This window comes from Apostichopus japonicus, chromosome 3, assembly GCF_037975245.1.
Source record: "Apostichopus japonicus isolate 1M-3 chromosome 3, ASM3797524v1, whole genome shotgun sequence".
Classification (NCBI taxonomy): domain Eukaryota; kingdom Metazoa; phylum Echinodermata; class Holothuroidea; order Aspidochirotida; family Stichopodidae; genus Apostichopus; species Apostichopus japonicus.
The window spans coordinates 20,474,254-20,484,087 of NC_092563.1; the positions used below are offsets into that span (position 1 = coordinate 20,474,254).

General features: G+C 34.1%; 1 protein-coding gene across 1 annotated transcript in view; it reads right to left on the reverse strand.

Annotated features, from left to right (window-relative positions):
- LOC139965396 (forkhead box protein F1-like) overlaps nt 1-9,834 on the reverse strand; it is a 53,995-nt gene that overhangs the window by 36,910 nt on the left and 7,251 nt on the right. The window lies entirely within an intron of this gene.

Genomic DNA, 9,834 nt, shown 5'->3' on the forward strand with positions numbered 1-9,834 from the left:
TACTACTAATTAGTAGCATGGAGGTAAAACAGAGTAATGTTAATTATATTAAGTAATTAACAAGTTTATGACAGAAAAAAAGCAAATAGAAATTATTGAGGAAGGTTTTATACCTTACCTTACACATACGTTTGTGAACATGAAGACATTGTCAGTAGAGAATATAATTCATTTATTATAGCATCCAATATGTAATTTCTTGAAAATCGTGATACACGAGGGTAAACAATTTTTTCCGGGTACCCGGATACCCGACGGTAACGGCTCTCGGGTACCCGGTTCCCGATTTTTGGACCCGTGTAAACACAAATTTTGTGGTCAAAATCACTTTCTAACCTTTCTCTGAACTTGACTTAGACTTTTTCTTTCTTTCTTTCTTTCGTTGTTGTTGTAGCATTTCTTATTTTCCAAAATTAAACCAATTACACAATGCCCCGCATGTCAGATATGAATATGCAAGAGAAACGATTGCCCAATCATGTGAAACATTTTCTTATATCCTGTTCAAATGATTAGACTGAAATAGGTGCAAAGAGACATATTGATCGATACGCTATTTCATTTATACACATATAATATATATATATATATATATAAATCTATATCTTATCTATATCTTTATACGATTATTATATTATTATTATTATTACTATAAATTATTAATTATATACGCTTACAAATGTGCCATATCTTTAAATCTTTCTTCAACCTTCACTTTAAAACTGAATTGTTATTTCTTTCAATTTCTATACAACTTACTCTTTCAATATAGGCCTATACACAAGCGTATATATATACACATACTGTATATATATATAGAGAGAGAGAGAGAGAGAGAGGTGGAGAGAGAGAGAGTTGGTTGGTTGGCGTCTATCTTGGCGCAGAGTGCTCTATGTCCAGTGGACAGAGCGGAATATATGTTGATACTAGTTGAGACTAGTGGAACACTAGTAGTTGTAACTCGGAGTGTCACGCGTTATAGCGATCGTCAGACAACTGTTGTCTGACGATCGTTATAACGCGTGAAACTCCTAGTTACAACTATAGTGTTCCACTAGTCTCAACTAGTATCAACATATATATATATATAAATCTATATATATATATATATATATATATATATATATATATATATATACTGCAGATATATCACTGCAGTACATAATCACCATTGTGAAATTGTATACAAGTAAACGAGAAATTTCCTAATTTCAAAGTAACGTCGGAAAATCCATTTCTGTAGCTGAAAGAAAACAATAACACTCTTCCAAACTAGCATATGGCCCATAAAATATTTTGATAACAATTTGGTAACATTGGACATTAAAACCATACCATGTAACAAATTTCGTAAAGAGACGCAGGTATTAAACGTCTGTTTCCCTGTGTGGATGTAATCATCAGCTTACTGCTAACTACTGTGACACTTCCTAAAATATGTGGTACATATGACCCCTTGGAAAGGCAAGCTTGGTTTGTTCGCCTTTGTTTCAGAAAACCCATAACCACAGTTATACTACAGGCTGTATCACAACGTCCCATAAACTTTTAACTTTCATGTCCGGGGACGAAGAAAAAAAAACCAAAAAGAAAAAAAACTCCGGAGATGTGAACTTTGTAACTTGTATTCCAAACTTGACTTTTACCGCAGCTTTTAACCCGCCCGCAGTAAACATATTTTGCCTAACAAAAGAAAATTGAATGATAACACAATAAAAAGGGAGGGATGGGAGAGTTAAACATTTTATACTTTCAATTTGTAACCAGAGATCTAACTGAAAACATTTTTTCTTTGGTAAGTTGTTAAGAATAGTTTGTCTAAGCAGCTTTTGTGTTTTGTCGTTTATTAGACTTATAATTCTATTGAATTTGAATATTTCTCAAAATAAGTTTGTGATCTTCTTCCTTTTTTTTAAACAAATTTCAAAGTTAGGACGACATCACTATCGCCCTCCAAATGACGTCACCCATACGCTGTTCATAGTATATTACTTAACACATTTACAAGCAAAATGAAAAACTTTTCCTTCACTACTTGAAAGGTAAGCAAACATAAATCTCCTAAAATGTCTTATTTCAAATTCTTCCTTTTTTTGGGGGGGGGGGGGGGGGGGATGATGGGATTAAATATGGAACGGAATAAAAAATTATGGATCAGACTAAAAAAAATATCTCAAGGGTCAAATATAAAATGGTCCTTGAAGTTTTTCAAAAAGGAATTTTACCCAAAAGTTTATGGAGTTAAGTTAAGCTTGATCGTACATACTGGAAATAGCCAAATAAGATATTCCAGTCGTCTCAGTATTTCAAGAATGAACGCATGGGATTAAAGCAAAAATAATAATCATAATCATAACAAATTTCCAAAATGTCTGTAGCGGTTTACGGCAGTTTTTTTGCAAAGGAAAGTTAACCATAATTCATAAATCGTATTATTTAAAATTGTTATAGAATTTAATATCGAATAGCATTGACAAATTTCTCAAAGATTCAAATGAACACACATAAAACCAAAGCCCTTCTCTTAAAGTTTTCAAAGCGATTAGTTCACACAGCAGGGTCATTATAGTGTGTTTGTATTGATGTATATATTGAATATATTATAACTGCACTATAGTCCCTCTATCACAGGAGCTTTATAATGTCATGCCATAATTAATATATTGTTCTCATCTCTCATCATATTAATAAACGATTAGTCAACGTCCAGTACATTAGTACACCTGGAGTTGAATAAACCCTTCTATACTGGATTTCTTGTAGATCAAGATTTTAATGGACACATTTCATTAGAACGTAAAACCGTTAAAACCAGCGTCAGTAACAAAAGTCACTGTTGCCCCCGCGCATAAATAGTCTCCTCACGAAATGGATATCGAAAACGGAGGAAAAGGAGTCAATCTTTTTCTTTCATATCCAGTCACATCTGTTAAAGTTTCCATTTGGTTTTGGCAAAACAGGAAATTAAAGGCATAAACTGCAACTGGCTGAATGACTTTTATTTATTGTAATGCAATCGTTGTGTATTCTTATTATTTAGAAAAGATATTATACTTTTCCAATTACTAACCTCAGCAAAATGAAATTGAGAATGGAAATTCATTCGAACACTTTCTTTCTTTCTTTTGCTGATGTGATGTATACTTTGGTTTAATCATTAAATCATACTGAAGACATCACGTTATACATTAATCTTCAGGTACATTATTTTTGCCTTGTTCACAATTGAAGCTATATTCATACATTTTAAAATGTTGGACCAGTTCGAAAGTTAATATGAAGTTTTTATTAAATATTGCTAAAAAAAAAAAAAATTCTTAATCGAGGATCTTTTTTTCAATTATTCGGTGACTATTTACTTCAAGAATGATCCCCATTCGAATGAAGCTCATTGGTTCGACTACAGTTATATTTCATTTAACAAATATTGAAAATATAAATCAAACTTGTTTTTTAAATCAATTTCTATTGCGCATACATGTGATTACCATAAATATTACTAATATGCGGGGAAAGTGTTGTTTTGGCGAGAAAATGTTGACAATTGAACCAAATTCAATATTTTATCATTCATTATAAGCTTCAGTTGGTGATGACAAGAAATAAAGAAGAAGGAATGAGTTGCTTTCAATTTAAAATCTTATTATGATTAAACCTAAGCAGTACTCCTCAGGCTTTGACAAAATGCTTGACAAACGCGAAAAGACTGTTTTAGAAAGTTTTTTTTAAAACTAATGGCCTGAGGTTTCAAAGACATGTGGTTAAGTTGATCAACTTGTATCATGTCGCTCTGGTATCATTAACCCAACTTCCTCCAACCTACCCCCCCGCCCACCCCCCCCCCCCCTCCGCCCTCGCCCTCTCTGTCTCTCTCTTTGCGATTTATGTTCAATTTAAGTGTTATGCCTGAACATTGAATGGAATGGCAACATAGATATGTTTAATTGCCTGTTAAAAAATTTAATCCATAATTCAAACAACACTGTATTCTTTTTTTCTTATATTACTTTTAATTATCCAATTGCTACTGTTCTGTAAAGTTTCTACGTATCTGACTTTTATTTTGTAAAATTCTGATAAATGCCTTTATATTAGAATTATAATTAATATTTTCTTTCTTTATTATTTATTTCTATATTGTTATTTTTTCCTTTGTTGTGGTTAATTATATTATTATTATTATCTATTTTGTGTGTAATAAGCACAAAATATGTACGAGATGTATATCCATAAATGATATTTAGGTAAGATTTTTGTACATGATAGTATAGAACAAAGTACTGCGGGATATTTTCAGTCAAGGTACACTTTGATATTGCAACAAAGGGGGAAGATAATAGATAACAAAAAATCCGTTAACTTAGCGAAATTATCCCCCAACCCAACCCTCCCACCCCCACCCCCAATAATAATAATAATAATAATCATAACTGCTCTACAACAAGTAGTTCCATTTCTATAGTTTTACTATCATTCTCGTATAGTTTACAAACCAATAACAAATAAATGACATTTGCAAGCAAAAATAATTTTGAATTCGCTAGTTGGTAATACGTTTAAAATGTGCTGTCCTCTTCGTTTCTTTAGCGAATGAAACAAAGAAGTTCAGAAACAATGCTCATTATTTTATAACATTGAACCCTCACAACTGGGTAAACAAATTGTTATTACATAGAACATGCTTAATGTAAAAATAATTCTTATTTTCGATGAGATCAAGGCAGGTACTGGGGTGGCGAAGTATGTATATCAGCCGAAGTTTACATCTCAAATATATCCCAAAAGCTGCTTAACAAAAACCTTCTATATCATGTAAGCACCTATGTACACATCTAACACAGTCTGTACGACATTGGACATCGCGTCCATGGATATGAATCAAACGACTTAACCGTGTTTGCTTGCCGGACAGAAAATCGAACTTAATCGATGGTTTTTTAGACTTGCTGAAGTCATTTACCCAACCCGGATTGATATAATAGCGAGCGTAGAATACGTCCAACTCGTCCCTGTGTAATACGCACGCACCCGAAGAACGTTAAGATTTCAATGGTCCCGCGGTGATAAAAATATATTTTCATAATAAAATACATAGAAAAACAAACAGTTAAGCATGGCTTCCTTTTGACTACAGAGCAGGGATGTATCATTTTGTACGTTGTTGTTCGTTTCTTTTACGAAATGAAGCCGCATATACATATGCACATTCCATACACACACCTGTAAACCAATAAACAAGCGCTTAGGCTGGTCGTTATCCTATACATGTAAGAAACTTCTCATTGAATTTCAAGGATCGCAATATCCCTTTATAAGATGCCACATAGGTAGACCATGTAGATATATCACCCACAAAGTATGTTCATTCAGCAAATTGTGATATTAGATAGTATACCCACTGCACTAGGAACGCCTTTATACAAAGATCAATATGTATGCCTGTTTGTACGTTAGTCAATGCATGCTTCCTTCCATGCTCCTATACACAGTTTTTGCTAATACTTAACACAGTTATATATAGGTTGCAAGACGCCTAGCTTAACAGATCACGCCTTTTCTCCTTAGGGGCATGCATCATATCACTGTTCAGAATTTCACGTGGCATCCACTCGTTATTTTATCGCAAATTATATTTAATTTACTTACCCCTATTTTTTTTTGGTTAAATCCCAAAACGTGTGAAATTTCATCGACTGGTTGATTTTCACTGATCTTAATTTTTCTCTTATTAAGAACGAATTCAGTGATCTTTCTTGAATCCTATCTTGATTTAAGTTTTCTCTATTTTGATCTTGAAATACGGAAAGATATAATAAATTAAAAAAAATCTCAAAAAGGTTCAAAACATGAATTAACCGTCGGCTTTAAGCGCAATATTAAAGGCACTTTTGCCTAAAAAAGAGGGAGACAGTGTCACGCTATTATCAATAATCAGTGTGACTGCTATTGCTGTGAACAGTCTCCAGAGGAGGGACTGTGTGAAACGTCACAGAAAGTTTCCATCCATAGTAAAAATAGTGTATCCTTGGCAATGCACGTGATACCATTTACGAAATTTGAATAATGTTAACGGTGCTGTTTTCGCATTATAGGCTATATAAGCTTCAATATTTGCAAAGTTGAAAGCATCAAGATTTGCTTTTATTTTCAACAAATCTCTGTAACAAAAATTCTGGTTACGTCCTTTGCGGGAATACCGATGACGTAATTACCGATTAATCGTCAATACGTTCCAGCTTGCATGTGATGTGTTTGTGTGTGAAATATATATATTTTTCTTACTTGCAATTTTTCAACTGTTCTATCGAACAATATCCTGTTTGACTTTTCTGCTCTGCTTTCGTATTCTCTCTTACAGTCTTCCTCACTATGTTGTTTCTTCTTTTAATACTGATTCCAGAATTCCCTTGGCCCTCGCAAATCCGTCTTTCTCCACAGATTGTAAAAAGTTCTCCAAAACCACTCTTGGGTGGGGTAAGCGCTTGAGCAGTATTTCCCAACAGTTTGATAATTCCACGAGGCTACATAACATTACACAGAGGAGGGTATAGCCTAATATTCCTTCAAAAAAAAGTGATAACAGCCAACCGATGACCGGGGTCCTTTCTATACATCATAGAGACTTCCAAAAAGTTTTTTTGTGAGAAAAGAAACCTTTTACCTTTTACCGTGTCGAGCCTGGGAATGCTTGATGCCGTTTGTTTCACGACCATCTCTGGTTTGAAAATCTAAACAAGGGTAACATTTTTGCTGCGGATTGTAGTATGTGTATACATAACAGCGGCATGTATTTATATCCTTGTATACAACATAAAACCGACAAGAATAAACAACACGTCAGTCTCTCCCTCTTTCTCTTCCCTCCCCAACTCTCTCTCTCTCTCACCTGTGCCATCTTTTCACTCACTTTCCCTCCACGTGTGGTGATTAAAATCGGTACAGATTATAAAACAAAGTTGTGTAAAGTGTAAATCAAACGACTAAGCGGTTCCTAATGACCCGGGTATAGAACCGCTAATGAAGGACGAAAATGTACGATGGGCCCTATCGGGATAGAGGCACCCGGATGGTTATTGGGGAAGCTTAGAGAAAATATGGGTTGTTATATACCTTCTTCCCCAACAACCCCCTTACGATTTTTTTTTCTTTTTCTTGTTTTGCCTTTACGTGGCCTCGTCCCAAAATCTTAACATCAACTTCTCGCTTTATCAAGACTTTCAATCGGTTTGTATACTTCGTGAGACAAAGTTTATAACAGAAATATTTCTTTGTATATAAACTAGACAAGTGACTGTTTCCAAACTGTTTACACTGTGCCGGGGAGCCAGTCAGATGTTTAGAGCTGATACGAGGGTCAAGATATACAGGGAGAGGTAAAGGAAACAGTCCATGCGAAGGAATATAGGGAACGTTTGCCCATAATCTAAACACACCAATACTGATGACAAGATATAAACTAAAAGACTGCTGCAGCAGTAGTCTAATTGTAAATTGTTTAACTGTAGCAGGGCTTCTCCAGTTTACAGTTTATTTAAAAACTCTCTTAATATTTATATAACAGGATTTACAAGTGTTTAAAAGATACCGAATGCCTCTCCGGCAGCTGACGCTGATAGAAAAATCAGTTTTGTCGAAGTTGCCGAGCGAGTAACACCTCAGATTTTATACCTAGTATATAGTTCGAATCCCAAACTTTTCTGCCAAAACTTTAAATATATATTTATAGCCTATATATATATAAAATACATTTCTAATGTTTTCAAATTTCTTGAATTCATAATGAGACAATCATTCATGGACACTTTCTGAGTGGATTGCGCGATATAGAGGTTTCCTACTTCATACAAGGAATGACGATTTTGTTCATCAATTAAACGACTGCAGCAAATTCTAATAACTCAAACTTATAAGGAATTATTTTTTATAAAGCTATTTAGATCTTATCATGGCCACTTTGTATGTCAGTGACTACACATATGTCATTCATATAAAGCTTACGAGCTGAAATATAAAAAAAAACTAAAAAAAAAGAGATTTCTGCTCGATATTTTCGGGTTTTATTTTTGTTATCATCCCCTCTTGTGTCCACAAGGAACCCAGGAGGGTTCTTTCACCTTTGGTTTCATCTTCTAAAGCTTTCAACTTTTCTAGAAACAACCTCGTAACATGTTTAGACGCCCTCAGTCAACGCCACTTGGAATCGTATCGGAATTAATTGGAATATTAATGGAATAAGCGCAGCGACACCTATATTTTTCATCTTTACATCTTAATGTATGTGTACATGGTCGAGATCTATACCGAATAGTACAGCCAACCAGCAGCAACAGCAGCTCTCTGGAAAAGCTCGCCTTTTGGCCTGCTAGGATCATATGCCGGCTGGACGTGACGTCACAGAGTCATTACACCCATTTCAGGTTTCCTGTTTTCCGCAATTCTTGCGCATCTTTTCATTCTAGGTACGGTCAGTGCCAGGTGGGGAGAGTATTAGCTTGTTATCTTCTTTATGGTCTTAGTTTCAGAAATTAAAAATATTATTTTAATTGTGAGGCAAATGAAACCTAAAGCATACAACCGGGGTGTCAAGTTTCCAGCAGTTATATTATTAAGAGAGAAAATACCATACTTTCTATTCTTCTTTTTCTCCTTTTATTATTTCCTTAAAAAAATTAGGAAAAGAACTGGACGAACACTAAATGTTGATACTATTTTAACTATAGTAATAATTCGACGATTTAAAGCACGGAATGTTACAATGGAATCAATCTGTCAGTGATTATTAATTAAAATGGTTCCGAATTTGTTGAGACTGCTAGTTTTGGTGCCCCTCTGTAGAAGCTTCTGTGGTCCATTGTTCAAGTTGCAAAAATGTAACTAGTCGAGCAGACCTATACTATCTAACGGTTAAATTTCAGTTCCAAAACAACCACTGTACAGGTACACAACCATTAAAGTAGACCACTGAACATACGTGTATATCTAATACGGATATGTATTAATTGAGCCTATGTTTGGTGAAATGATTTTTAATGTATTAAAGAGTCTGTAAAGTGACAAAAGTGTTACATATGCTAGAAACAGTCACAAAGTTTCAAACAATTTATTCAAGAGTTTTTTAAATGTCCGGATGCAATGTTGTGATAATCGTTAATTTCAAAACTTTGCAGAGTGTTATAATGACCATATGGTCCCCTCTTGAACACTGAATCTTGCGTTGAATAAGATAAGAATTAAGTTTGTGGAAACAATATATTACGTAATTCTTCCAACATCCGCATTTGCAACGAATATTGAAACATAAATACCCCCCTCCCCATCACAAATACTAAATGAGGCAATAATAAATCCATTAAAGTTTGGAAACACAACTGTTGTTTTTTTTTTGTCATTTCAACGCTGTAATGAGGAAGGTCCCAAATTGTTTTAGCAACATATATCTTCTAATGTTATTTGTGTATAGGCTCTGGTAACCGGTTGAATATCAAAATTTGTTTCAATTTATTACGTGACTTGTTTTAGAAAGAAAACCGCAACGTTGCAATCTTTACAACGCAAACTATATCAATGACAACCTTAATGTGATATTAATGAGGATAGCAGTGCTTGTTACAGTATTTAATATAGTTAACATTGATTGTGCTAACAGTGCCACGACATACGTAACAGTAATATATAGTTCAACAGTTCCTTACATAAGCAATAATGCTTCGGTTTAATTATAAATGTACAAAGGCGGAGTCTAAAATAAAAATGGCGTCGATACAATTAAAGTTATATTGAGTACCGAATACCGTATTCCTATATGATAGTTAATGATTGCAATAAAATAATAAA